The 13,808-nt window shown below is 44.1% G+C and overlaps 1 protein-coding gene and 1 long non-coding RNA gene across 2 annotated transcripts in view; one reads left to right on the forward strand and one right to left on the reverse strand.

Annotated features, from left to right (window-relative positions):
• Nucleotides 1-13,808, forward strand: part of EML4 (EMAP like 4) — a 262,705-nt gene that overhangs the window by 78,691 nt on the left and 170,206 nt on the right. The window lies entirely within an intron of this gene.
• Nucleotides 1-13,808, reverse strand: part of LOC120400580 — a 45,744-nt gene that overhangs the window by 28,922 nt on the left and 3,014 nt on the right. The window contains exons 2-4 of the long non-coding RNA XR_005595901.1: nt 10,254-10,349; nt 9,708-9,908; nt 4,758-4,883 (exon numbers count right to left, since the gene is read on the reverse strand). This is a non-coding gene — a long non-coding RNA (uncharacterized LOC120400580). The remainder of the gene's footprint in view (nt 1-4,757; nt 4,884-9,707; nt 9,909-10,253; nt 10,350-13,808) is intronic.

Raw genomic sequence — 13,808 nt, forward strand, 5'->3', positions numbered from 1 at the left:
TCTTGGAGGATTTTCCTGAGGCCGTGGATCAGCCATCTACCGTACACTTTCCACTGTCCCCGCTGGTTCACAAGGTCCTGCTCAAACTCCGCAGGAACAGAGCGCCCCTGATCAGGATCGCTCCAGTGTAACCTGGGCAGCACTGGCACACCATGTTGCTACACCTGTCGGTAGCAACCCTCTTGGCACAGACCCCATGACATGGAATCACGGCAACCTTCACCACCCGCTCTTGTAATCCCTGCACCTCACAGCAGGACTCCTGCGTGGCTAAACCGATCCGAGCTACGTTGTTCGACCTCGGTTCTCCGGGATTCTCCGGGGTGGTATAAAATCATCCATTCGGTTTAAGTATCTGGCCGAGTGGAAGCGTTTCTCATGCTGCTCCGATACGTGCAAGGTTTCTCCCGCCGAGATCCCGCTCCATTCCATCTGGTTCCTCAGGGCTTGGAGCGTTTATGCACCTCCCCCCCCCCCGTGGGGCCCCGCCATAAACCTGGCTCTTCAATCTGGTTCTAACCAGTTTTATGACTGCCCTATTCGAGCCAATGTCTACATGCTCGTTGACATAACTGTCCTGCAAGACAGTTTCCTGTAGCCTTTCCTGCGGCCACACGAGTCTCCGAGCTTCAGACTCTCACACTAGGCCCAAGGTATACTGTGTTCCTCAAGGACAAGGGCAGTTATTACCACGTCCGACCTGCCTCCCTAAGGAGGTGTCGGCCTTTTATATCTACCAGGATATCTTCCTTCCGATCTTCTTTCCGAAGCCACTCTCTTTGTAAGGAGAGCAATGGTTGCCCTCCTTCGACATCTGTAGGGCGTCCGCAATCTATATCTATCGGACAGAGCCCTCTCGTAACGCCCCCAAAACCTTCATCGTACCGGCATACCGGACGAAGGGCATACCTGTCTCCTCCTAGAGGATTTCATCTTCAATGACGTTGTGCATCTGCACCTCTTCTGTTTTGGCCCATGTTCCATAGAGCCACACTGCTGCACATTCCGCCAGGGCTCACGCTTCTCGGCTGTCTTCCTGGCTCGCATTCCCTTTCGGGGGATGTGTTGTACACCTATCTGGTCCTCGGTCCACACCTTTGCCTCATTGGTCCCGGAGTCCAGAGCTGTTGCAGCCTCTGGCTTAGCGGTTGCGTTCTGCAACATCTAACTCCGACCCCACCGCCTATGTAAGGCTTGGGAATCACCTAACTGGAATGCCTAGGAGCAATCACTCGAAGAAGAAAAGACGGTTACTCACCGTAGTAACTGTTGTTCTTCGAGATGTGTTGCTCCTATCCATTCCAGACCCGCCCTCCTTCCCCACTGTCGGAGTAGCCGGCAAGAAGGAACTGAGGAGCGGACGGGCCGGCTGGGGTATATATCCTGCGCTATAGCGGCGTCACTCCAGGGGGCGCCCAGCTGGCCCGCCGGAGTTGCTAGGGTAAAAATCTTCCGAAGAGCCGTGCACGCGCGGCGCGCACACCTAACTGGAATGGATAGGAGCAACACATCTCGAAGAACAACAGTTACTACGGTGAGTAACCGTCTTTTCTCTTTCAAGCTCCATCCACTTGACAGGAAAATGAGACACAGTAGATTATCCAGATGTTCAGAATGTGATCATGCATGGTCTGCTGGGCTCTTTGGACTTGCCTGCCATGTATTGGCATTCGGATGCAGTGTGGACTCTGTTTGACTCCTTTGGCTTGATTCCCTTTCATTTGGGGCTCAGCTGTACCCAGGGGCTCTTTGGGAATTCTTAGGCTTGATTCCCCATTTCTGGAACTTTGATACTCTGCTAGGCTCTTTGGATTGGGCCCTTTCTTGATTGGACGAGCGGACAAAGGGAAGACTCTACCAAATGCCACCCACTTGTGATGTCAAAATGAAATGTCACGGTATGGTGTAGATCATCCTTCTTTCTTAAACCTGGTAGGTATATCGGTTTAACTAATGTCTGGAATCTTAGTGCAAATGGTGAAATTATTTTATTTTAATTGGATGCTCTTATGCCTTGTGACATTTGAGGCGACCCAGTCTTTCCACCTCCATCTGTCTAGTGCCGCATTTCTTGCTCTGTTACAGTCTATTTCCATGGCAGTAGCAGCTTTCTCAATTGTTTTTTTGAATGTCATCATTGTCCTCCTCTTTTCCATCTTCCACCAGGTGGTATCCAATCAAGGGCTTGTCTAGGAATACTATTTTTTGATATCCATGCAACATGTCCAAACCACTTTTAGCCTTCTTTCTGAAATCATTGTCTTTAGAGTCTGCTGAACATTCTACCAGTGGACATTAAGTATTCTTCACAGGCATCTCTGATGGACTGCATAAAGTTTGCTATTGTAGGTTTCTAGTGTTTGCCAAGTTTCAGAAGCATATAACAACATGGGTATCACAAAGGCATTGGATAACTTTATCTTGGTTCCTGTGTGAATCTCCTTTTTTTTCCAGATATTTGTCAGTCTTGAAAAGGCTCCACTTGCCTTCCCAGTTCTTATTTCCAGTTCCTTATGGAGTTGGCCGTTGGCAGTAATTGTGCTTTCTAAATATGCAGATTCATTAACTACGTTGTATTCTTCACTATCGATTGCATGTGTGCTATCATTTCTGACTCCTCTTTCAATGATCATGACTAGTTTTCTTTTACGCAGTGAAAATCACTGCCCCGCACTTTAAGCAGGGAGGGCGGGGCAGAGGGGTGGGTGTCTGGCTGGATGGGAGAAGAGGGCAATGCTTTCTGGCTTGTAGGGAGGAGGGGAGACATAAAGCTACTGAAAAAGCATTCACCGTGGTGGATGACTCACCACATAGGACTGAGGAGTTTTTAAAAGGTCAGCATGGGGTTAGACCCCACCCTCATTCACTTGGAGCAAGCTGGGCAGCACCTACCCTCCCTCCCTAATTAGGTCACAAATATGCCGGGTGTTTAGCTATATCAGCTGTGGGCATTACGCTAGCCGCCCCGCTAAGGGGCGGGGCTGGGAAGAAATTTTTCCCTTACCACCATATTGGCCAGGTGCAGTGGGGGGTTTTCGCTTTCCTCACAGCAGGTTCAGGTAGGCTCTGTTCATGCACAGCATGATGGGCGGTAGGCCATATGTCGCAACTATTTATTTAACTGTATAGTGGATGTTCAGTGCAGGTACTCCATAAATGAAGGCACAAAAGAATGGAAAAATGGCCTGGAAAAGGAATTAAGGAGAGGTGCTTGGTAATTAAGCAAGTCAGGAGGCAGTTGAGGACTCCTATGATTGGTACAGCAGGGAGTCAACGCCCCACCCCATCATCATAGTCCACCTTAACCCCTCCTGCGAAGGAGGTGGTCGGAAAGCTCCCGGCAAGGGAATTGCTGGAGGGACCTGGATGAAAAGGGTGTGTGTGGGGGGGAGGAAACTGGTGGAAGCCCCTCACCACCCCAGAATTGGATGGAATTGGTAAGGTGTCCTGGCAAGGGAATTGTTGGAAGGACCTGGATAAATAGGGAGGGAGCTGTGGAAGCCTCCCTCCCTCTCAAATTGGCTGGAATTGGTAAGGTCCAGGCAAGGGAATTGCTGGAGGGACAAAAATTTTGTACCTGCTCTGTACATTTTTTATCCCAGATGTCTATCTAATAATAAAGTGCTTGATGGAAGCAGGCCTCTTCATACTCAACCCTCTGATGCTGCAAGGTGAGGTCAGGTTTCCTGTTTTCAGTTCATGTCGGGGTGGGATACTTTTGGGCAGTTGTAAAGGTACAATGATTTGTGTGGGTACTAGTTCAGATTTGAAGCAATTGCACAGGTTATGTTGTGAGGGCACAAACTACACAATAGGAGCATTCATATCACAGTCATATTAATTTATGGTTACTGGCTGACAACTTTGGTCATGGTGCACGGGCAGCAGGTTTAGATTCCACTTGATGGGGTTAGAATTATTGGGAAGTGGCAGTTCAGTCTCCCAACAATGCAGTCTTTGGGAGAGATGAGGTGCAAATCCTGCAAATGCCTTTCCTGCAAATTTAAGCATCAGCCTGTTTTGTGATCAGGGGGATGGATTAACTGGGAAATCTGAGCTTTTGTGGTGAGACTTGGGATCTTCTCATTCAGTCTAGGACCTGCACAGTCCATAGGCCTTGGAGTTGCATAGAGCCATCAGGATCTTGGGTTTAAGTGTGACAGTGAGACCTGGGATAGCTAGTCTGCTCTGGATTTAAGCAACAGAAGTGTGGAAGGGGGACAAGTCAGCAACAGATCAGGACAGCTGTTGTCTCCCCTTTCCTGCAGCAAGGACAGATTCCCTCGAGAATTTACCATTTCTCTTGTTGAAAAGTTCTAAAAGATGTGAAAATGAACATTTGTGCCTGTCCTTACTGACTTCTACCATCGATAATCTCTCCTGTCAACCTGTTTTAATAAAACTTTATGTAGTAGAAAGAGTTCTGGCAAAATGCAGAGGATTCATGAGTATTTGCTCACCAATAATTCCTGCTTATAAAAAAACTTCCATAAAGTAATATTGTTTCACTCGATTAATATTATTCTGGATTTGCTCTCTGTTTGTTCAGCTGGCCAGGGGACTCTAAACATGTAATTATTTATGCAGTTTCCTTTCCTTTGTGTGCAAAAGAAGTAGATCATTTTGAGATGCATTGAAAGAGAAGCATAAATCTAGTAGGGGTGACATTCTAAACTGTTGTAGGTAAAGACCTACACCATTCATATAATGTATTTACTAAATTCAGATAAAAGATATCATTAGCACAGTTCCCTTACTCAAATATTGAGTGTCTCAAGTGATGATGCAGAATCTCCGCTCCCCCGTCCCTGTGCTCCATTGTTTTTTTTAATGTTGTCCATCCTCAGTTAATGTACAGGAGATCACAAGATGTTTGGAGATGACTAGCAATAAATTAAAATCTCATTAGACAGAGAAACTTTGCTACATTCTTGCATACATTTAAAATGTGAATTTTGCATATACCAGGTTACAATATACAATAATAGAATTGATTACACTTCATTTTTCATCTGTTAACAACCTCAAAGTATCCATAATGTTGCAGTGTAAAAGTGTTTGCCATGAAGTACAGAAAAGTCTGCTTTGAGAAGTGTCATTTCTCTGGGTTTGTGAAGAGATTAAATAAGGGCACAATTTCACAAATGAAATATGGGTGCAACAGCCTGCCCAGATGGTCTGCAGAATAGTGGTGTAAAAGGAGCTGTTTTAAAGCGGCAGATTTTCTATTACAAAACTTTCTACTTCTGTTACAAGATTTTCTACTTCAAAACATCGCTATCATTATTTAAAAAAAGAAATATTTTTGTCTCCTCAACTATAAAAAAAATAAATTGTTTATAATAATTATACTTTGAAGTTCTGTAGTGCTTTCCACCTGAGAATTTAAAAATGCTTTACAAATATTACTTAACTCTGTCAGGCTGGTCAGATATTTGTCATCAAAACTGTTTTTTAACAGAAAATTTGGATTTTGACTAAACATACTTTTTCACAAAAAGTGTCTGTGTTGTTTGGAAAGGATTGATGTTATTATTTTTGCTTTTTGGTCAAAATATTTCAGCTGAAAACCAAAATATTATAATTTGGAAATGCTGCTGCGGTGCCTCATTATGAGTTTAGTTGCCTCATGTTCCTCTTCTGCTCGATGGAGCATCTTCCATAATGCCTCATGGGTAGGGACTCCCATAACAAACAGCTTTTCTTTCCAAAGAAAGGAGACCATGGTGCATCATGGGAGATGTAGTCCAATCAGGGAACATGAAACTGAAGTACAACTCCTAGGAGACAAAGTGACAATATTAACAAAGCAAAATATTTCTGCATTCAAATTTCTGCTGGAAATCAAAAATTTCAGGGGAAAACCTGCCATGTTCCAACCAGCTATAGAACTGAGCCTTATAGAACCCCTATGAGGTAGATAAGTAGAAAAATCCTACTTTACAAATGTTGCAAAATTGAGGCATTGAAGGGAAGAGTTTGAGGCAGAAAGGCACTGCTTTTTGAGTCTTTGAAAATTTAGCCCTCAGAGTATATCTATACAGGGAAAAGAAAACCATGGCACTGCTATGGCTGGCCCATGTCAGCTGACTCAGGCTATGCTGCTAAACATTGCTGTGTAGATGTTTGGGCTCAGGCTTGAGTCTGAGCTCTGGGACCTCCATCTTCATAGGGCCTCAGAGCCCAAGCCTGAATATCTACACAGAGATTTTTCATCCCCAGAGCTTGATCCCTGTGAGCCCGAGTCAACTGATCCATGCCAGCCGTGGGTTTTTTTATCCCTGTGTAGAGCCATCCTTAGAGTTTGACTTGCACACCAGAGTGGCAGAGCTGGGAATAGAATATAGATCTCATCTTGACTACCGGTCTTGATCTTTAACCCAATAATACCCATTCCTTTTACCAACACTTCCCCGTGCCATTTTTGAAAAATACTTGGAAATTGCCATAAATGTGCAGCTTTACAAGGGTCTTTTGGCAGTAATATACAATGAAGTTTTATAAGATGCTTTTTGGTGCTATGAATGAATTCATTAACGAATCTGACCACTTTGTTCACATTATTTTAGAAGTAAATCTGACAAATAGTCACAGAGAGTTAAACAACTTGCTTAACCCTAAAATGAAATTCAAAGTTAAGATTAAAAACTCAGCACTACAGGGTACTTGGGATACACCATTTGTACTGTGGTCTTGTAAGTGCAACAAAGGATAAAGTGGCAGCATTAATTGAATTTCTTTGTTTATCTTCTTCATTTGGAGATGGGTCATTTTATGGTAGTGGTCATGATTTTTTTGTGTGTGTTTTGAAGTGGTGGAATAAAAAAAAAGAGACTCAGGGTTAATTCAGAGCATTGAAAAGGGGTCTAATCTTGCTGCTGTTGAAGTCATTGGAAGGTCTGCATTCTCTTCAAGAGAAGGAGGAGGATTATTGGACCCATGGTATCAACGGAAATGTTGTGGTAATAAATGAGCGGAAAGATTGAACTGTGCATATTAGCACATCTTAACATTTGCTGCTGTCAGAAGCATGCCTGTTTTCCAGTAGCACTTTCCTGAGGGACTTCTGATGTATTTCCGTGCTGCTGGGATACAACTGTTTAGCATGGATATGATTATAAGTTACACTGTTTTGGTGTATGAAACATAAGCAAAACTAACAGAATGCTTAAAATCTTGTTTGAGAAGCAAAAAATTGCAGGTTACAGCGGTCACTTTTTCATGCCTTCCAGAGAGATTTTTTTTAAAGACTCTAAACATCCTGTCTCTTTAGGTTGTTTGGATAGAGCTGGTACGAATGTAGAAGAGGAGGTTGCAATAGATGTCTTACTGCTGGGGAAAATATTCTATATTGCATAGTCAAATATGAACATGCTGTGAAGAACAAAGGACTTAATTATTGCAGAACTATAACATTATTTTTTCATGTGAGATGGATCCCTTCCAGCTCTGATTGTTAGGCTGGTTCTCTGTTGCTTAAATAATTTATGAAACTGAAAGGTTACTAATGGTTTTTCATGGATCATCAGTTTATGGGCGTAGTTCCAAACAATCTTCTCGTAAAGGATAATTTAGTTAGAACAGTGACACAAATCTAGTGGAGGAAGGAGGCTCAGCAGATTGATAACAGGATGTAGAGTCTTAATTCTGCATGGGTACCTCCTCCACTGTAAATCCAATACTGATGTGTTTCCTGCCTTTGTCCCAGGCTTGGAGGTGGTGCACCAGAGCTCCTGGTGGCTTTTTGGCTTGCTAGCTCCCCTTGGTGGCGCAACTGGAGAACTTCACTCCTACTCAGAGCCCAGTCTTCAGCCTCTGCGCTGGAAGGCAGAGGTTCTTCCGTCAGGCCTCTGCATTCCAGGCAGGATTTTCTTTTTTTTTTTTTTTGCTGTTTTTTTTCCCCCTCCCTCTCCGCTCAGCACAGCAGCAGTTCTAGCAGGGAAATTCATTTTTTGTTTTTTTCCCCTGAGGGACTGAAGGACTTGAGGCTAGAGATTCCTCTGGCCAATTGGTTGTCTCCAGAGCTAGAAGCAGTTGCGTTCAGGCTTCCCATGCTGGCAGTCAGTGAAGTAGTGCTCACAAGAGTTTGAGGGGGTGTTTTGGGTCTTTTTCTGAGGCAGGACCTGGGTCCTTCTGCAGTTGATTGTCCAACAATGAACTTATCATCCAGGAGCAAGGATCAGGTCAGGAAGGAAGAAAATGCCTGAGACTTCCCAGGCTGCTACAACAAGATCCTTTTGCCCCAAGGGCTTGTCTGTACTGGGGTTTGTCTGTCCTATTATTGCTAATACTTGCCCAGCTCCCCCTGCAGGCTGGTCGTCACTGCAGTGTTGGCTTGAGGTGTAACTCGGAATGCTGCCACACCTTACATCCACATTCAAAAGTCTCTAGTTCATCTTAGGTGGTGGTTTAACCTCGAGCTAGCTGGCCCGTCAGGGTGTGTGTGTTGAAACTCGAGTGCTGCTGATGCTGGAACTAGTAATGCAGTGGAGATGCAGCTGATAGCGTTACCACAGCTCAGTTGCTAATCCCATCATTCTGTGTAGTTGAGTGGTTTCAGTGTGGTCATTAAGCCTAGCTCAAGTGGAGCCATTTGAGTGTACTAACTTGAGCTAACTGTTGTAATGAAGACAAGCCCACTAGTGGTTGCAAAAGTGGCAGCGCTATTGTGGGGGAAGGAGTTGGTAACAGGAAGTCATGTCTTATAGGCCCTCTTTAAGTAGGTTTAGATGGCAGTTTTTAAAACACCAGAGCCCACCTAGAGACTTGTCTACAGCAATCCCACTATTACTTCCACTAGCGGAGCTGTGCCAATGTTTACCATTGCAATAAATTTGTCAATACAAGGGCAGGGCTAATGTAGGCCCTAACACAGTGGTCCCCAGACTGTTGAGCCTGACCTCTGGGGGGGTACGGTGGAATGTTTAGGGGGGCATGCGGCAGGGTCTGGGCCAGCCCCGATGGTGGTTGGGGAGGGAGCACCACACTGTCAGCCTCGCTCCTTTCCCAGCCTTCCTCAGCCTCCAGGCTCAGCTCTACCCTCATTGCCTCTCTGTCTCAAGCTGCAGCCCCACTCCACCCCCTGCTCTGCCCCCAGCCCAGATCTGCCTTCATTGCCTCTCCACCCCCAGACCAGGTCCAACCCCAGCTGCAGCTCCACTCCACCTCCTGCTCCACATTCAGCCCAAGATCCACTGCTGAGGAAGCCTTGGCTGTACAGTAATGGGTGGGGTGGGAGTGGACAGATTATGTTTCTGGTACCACTCCCCTAACATGTTGTATTCCCTAACATCAATGCCCATTCTCATGATGACCCACAGCTTCTTTGGATCTCTTCCATGAAAGATTGAACGCAGATGCTAGCCTAGGATTGGCTCTGAAACTTCAGGTTAGGTTGTCTAAATAGGTTTAAAATATCAAGATTAAGTGGTCTACACAGGCATTGTCTATATTCAGAATAATTATGGGTAGATGGTTAAAATGAATTTTATAATTTATGTATTTTTAAAATCTATTTATGGCAACAAGTTATTTCTGTTTAGATGACAGCTGCTACATAAAAGTAACCCCTTTATTCAGGAGGATGCTGTGTTTGCTTATCATGTGCTTTTAGTGTATGTTCTGTCTGCACATAAACCCCACACAAACTTGCTGCAACCCCTCTACCCCCTCCAAAAAAAACAGCCTTAAGCAGACAGGATGCTTACCGTTATGTAAGGAATGTAAAGTTATTTCTGACATGGCAGGGAGAGAGAACTGTGACCTAGCACTAACTACATTCCTTCACAGGGCAAGTTCAAGTGCTTCTCTTCCCTCTTTTGATCCCTCTCCTGCAGAGGAGGATACTGCCAAGAGATAAAAATGTGGTGGTCCTGAGAGCTCTGAATGGTTTTGTGCTTTCTTCCTTTCTAATGGAGAGGGGGAGAGAAGAATGTAAAACAGTTAAAAGTGAACAGCTAAGCCAAACCAAAAAAAGAGAGGCTTTTTACTGCTCCTTCATGATAGATACAGATGAAGCAGCTTTTCTGCCTTAGCCCCATCCCCCCCCCACACACACACGCTGGAAGGTATTGAGGCCTCGATTTTAGTACTAGTCTCTCCTCTGCTACCCCCACATCCCATTCTTCTTGTAATACTATGTTACTTTGGCACTCTTTGGAAGACTGTGAACATTTTATGACAGGACAACGAAATGTGAGCTGCAGATCTTCCAGACCCCAAGTGTGGAAAAGGGTATGTTGAGTAAGACCCACAGATCAGGTGATGGTCCCTTGTGACGTCCTGCTGCTTGTCCACCAAAGGTTGCCAGAGTCCTCCAAGGAAAAGTAGTGTGTCAGGAGCTAATCAATCTGATGAAGAAAATAATAAGAAAAGAAACCTTTAAATATAAAAAAAAGTGTTTAGAAGCTATAAATGGCAAAAGCAAAAGTTTATTTGCTTTGCAATTTACCTTTAACATTAAGAGCTGATCAATTCAGACTTGGCTATGCAAAGCAAGAACATTTTCCTCCTCTCCTGGTCCAGGATCATCATATTACCTCAGAACCTGACACCATTGCACCACTATGAGTGTCTATAAACACATTTCCAAGACACACATTATACCAGGGATCGGCAACCTTTGGCACACGGTCCATCAGGGAAATCCTCTGCCAGGACAGTTTGTTTACCTCTAGCATCCACAGGTTCGGCTGATTGCAGCTCCTACTGGCCACAGGGATGTGCTGGCTGCCGCTTCCTGCAGCCCCCTTTGGCCTGGAACAGAGAACATAGGATGAACCTGCAGACGCTGCAGGTAAATAAACCGTCCCGGCCTATCAGCCGATTTCCCTGACGGGCCGCATGCCAAAGGTTGCCAATCCCTGCATTATACCATATCATTATTGAATTAGGATGAGGAGATGAGCTTGGTTCTAAGGTAGGATGAAGCATCATTCACAAATGGGAAAAACTGAACATCTTTGAAAAGTAGTCACCTCAAGAGATAACTGGGTATAAAAAGAGGATTTCTTATTTGTAAGAAAAGGATGAGAAAAAAATGAAAACTGTTATTTTAGTGGGGGGAGGTGATGGAAATTAAGACCTAGTCCTGTCAGACACAAACAAAACTAAATGCAAGCAAAGGCTGAGTCCCAAGTAAGAAGGTAAAGTGGGTCACAACTGGGCAACTAATCCTTGTTTCCCACCTCCTTCACTACCCTCTGCAAGATCTGTCACCCAAAAGAGGATTCCCAGGCACACATGAAGCTTTGAGATCTCCAGCCCTCCCCTACTCTTCCTTACTAAGAGAGATCTTTAAATCCAGGCGCCATTACCAGTTCCTCAGGGCCTATGTATCCTCCCGGTTCTACCACATCTGTGACTACTTCTCTACTCTGCCCAGTTTAATCAGATTCCTAAGAGACCATTGGCCCTTCTTATATTCTTCTCTGTCCTCTGAAAGGATGTCTGAAACCCTGGTCCTTCCACAGCCCTCGGAGGTAGACCTTTAGAAGAGGCTGATGTCCTCTTGCCCCTGTCAAACCCATCTACTCCTCCATCATCCCCAGTGAAAATTTAGAGAGGTATCTTCAGACGAATGTGGTACCTAGAGTCCCACAGGTCACGGATCCTTATATTTTCTCCAGTGGAAAAAACGCCCAGGTGGATGATGCTGATCTCCCTCTTTTCCTCCATCGGGGACCTCTACATTAATTCTTTTTGCCTGCCCATTAATTAACAAAAAGGTGGAATCAAACTGAGCCTCTCTCGATGCCTCCCACGAAACTTGTATAAACTTGACTTGTCCTGCTGTGATCTGTGGCTCAGCTGTGGCCATGCATTCCAGAGAACCACATCTGCCTCTTAGAGGCGATTCTCGCTCTTGAAGATGCCCAGAATGTGAAGCAGAGGGAGTAATTAGAACGACACTCCTGTTTTTCTCTTTTGAAGGTCCTTGTAAAAGGGGAGAGTGCTTTATGGATACCTTTTATCCTATTGTGCATCTAACAAACATTTTCCCCTTCTCAGTCAAACTCTGAGCTCACTCCTCTCTCATCACAGTTAAGGACATCTGCTCTGATGGAGAGATCAGTGGAAGCTAGCTGGAGCACCAGAATTTGGCATGATGTGCACACTTTCTCCAAATATGACCATCTGGACTTGATCTCATCAGCAGATGGTCTTTTAAACTATTGTATGCAAGAACCTTACGGTTGCTGTTCCTGATAGAATTTTTTAAAACATTGTAAAGAAGATTACTTTCTGACCAAGCCTTTAAATGGCTGAAATATATATGCTTATAGTAGAAGCTCTGGCATGTGAGAATGTGATTGCCTAAAAATGAAGGGTGGAAGCCTTACAATTCCTTTTCCCAGGCAAGTCCCCTTTAACAATAGTTGCTACCTTAGGAGATGTGAACCTTCTGAGCACATTCCTTCGTGGGCAGACTAGAATGTCTGACACCAACCAATGAGCTCAGATTTTCCTAATCATGTGCACACAACAATGCATGCACTTGCATGTGCAGTAGCGGTACATGCAATAGTGGTGTTTGTGCATGCAGGTTGGCTGATAGATGTCAGTTCGTGCAATTGCTTGCAACATGGTTAAAACTTGTGTGTACGATTATTAATATCTGGATCTGTAGTAATAAATTGGTGAACCACTTCTGGGTGCACCCTTCATTAGGAAGCTGCCTAAACCTCCCATGCACGCTTACTGTTTTTAATTGCTTAAACTAAATTTTCAGAAAAATGAAATTGAATCAAATCTGGGAACTACAGGATTGTTGTGCAAAAAATTGATGAAGAGCTGGAGTGGGGAGACATGGGAGTGAGAAGAGACCTCAGCAGCCCTGGATGCCTGGCAAGGTTCAGTTACATTTAAAATAACAGCTTGTTTTGATTTACGTTGTTTAGCTTTTGACTAGGAGGAAAAGGAAGTGGGTCACACTAGGAGACAAGTCCTACATCCTGCATAACAACTTCTTGTAATGTTTTTTGATTTATTCTTTCTCTGAGTCACCACATAAAAAATCATGAAAAGTATTGTCACTTTGTCCAAAATATTTAACACTGGCTTGTGTTAAAACAGGGAATTCTGGACTAGATAACTTTTGCGTGGAGGTATGTAGTCAAGTTGTACTAGGGATGCTGGTCTTTTGTGACTTTTTTAAACACTAAAACTGGCTTGTTTGCTTTACTTTGGTTATTCCAACTAGAGGGGAGAACAATGTCCAGCCGTTCAGAAGGAGCAAGGTGTCAAAGCTGCGTCCTCTATTGGCCTTAATAGACCATGATAAGGACATTGTGTGAATATAATCTCTGTCTGCTCGATGACTCATGGTGGTGTAGGATATTAAAACTTTTGAACCCGGAAACAACTCTTATAAATATCTCTTCTTGTTCTCGTTTCTGCAGTATTTCCTTCCTTTATTTTATGGTCATTGAAAAGACAAAGCATTTGCTAAAACTGAGTCGTATTTCACATTGGATGTTCTTTAATGTGTCTCTGCTCTGGGCCTGTATGCATTGTAAAATGCACTGTAAAATTGTTGGCAGACCAGATTATAACACAGTTGTTCAAAGACATGTTTTTTTTTTTTTTTAAAAAGCAGCAAAGTCCTGTCTTGAACATTGGGTTTCACTATGTGTTTTTAACTGTGACCTAAAGCATCATCTTCAATATGGAGAGGTCCTTAGGGGAACAAGTGAAATGTTTAGCCATGTCTTTGTTATGCAGTTGTTTACTCCTCTCTCTTCCACCAGTGAGGAGGTGAGCAAGCTCTATTCATGGGACAGTAATACTTGATATCTGAGGCAAGGAGC

The sequence above is a fragment of the Mauremys reevesii genome, linkage group 3 (genome assembly GCF_016161935.1).
Source record: "Mauremys reevesii isolate NIE-2019 linkage group 3, ASM1616193v1, whole genome shotgun sequence".
Classification (NCBI taxonomy): Eukaryota; Metazoa; Chordata; order Testudines; family Geoemydidae; genus Mauremys; species Mauremys reevesii.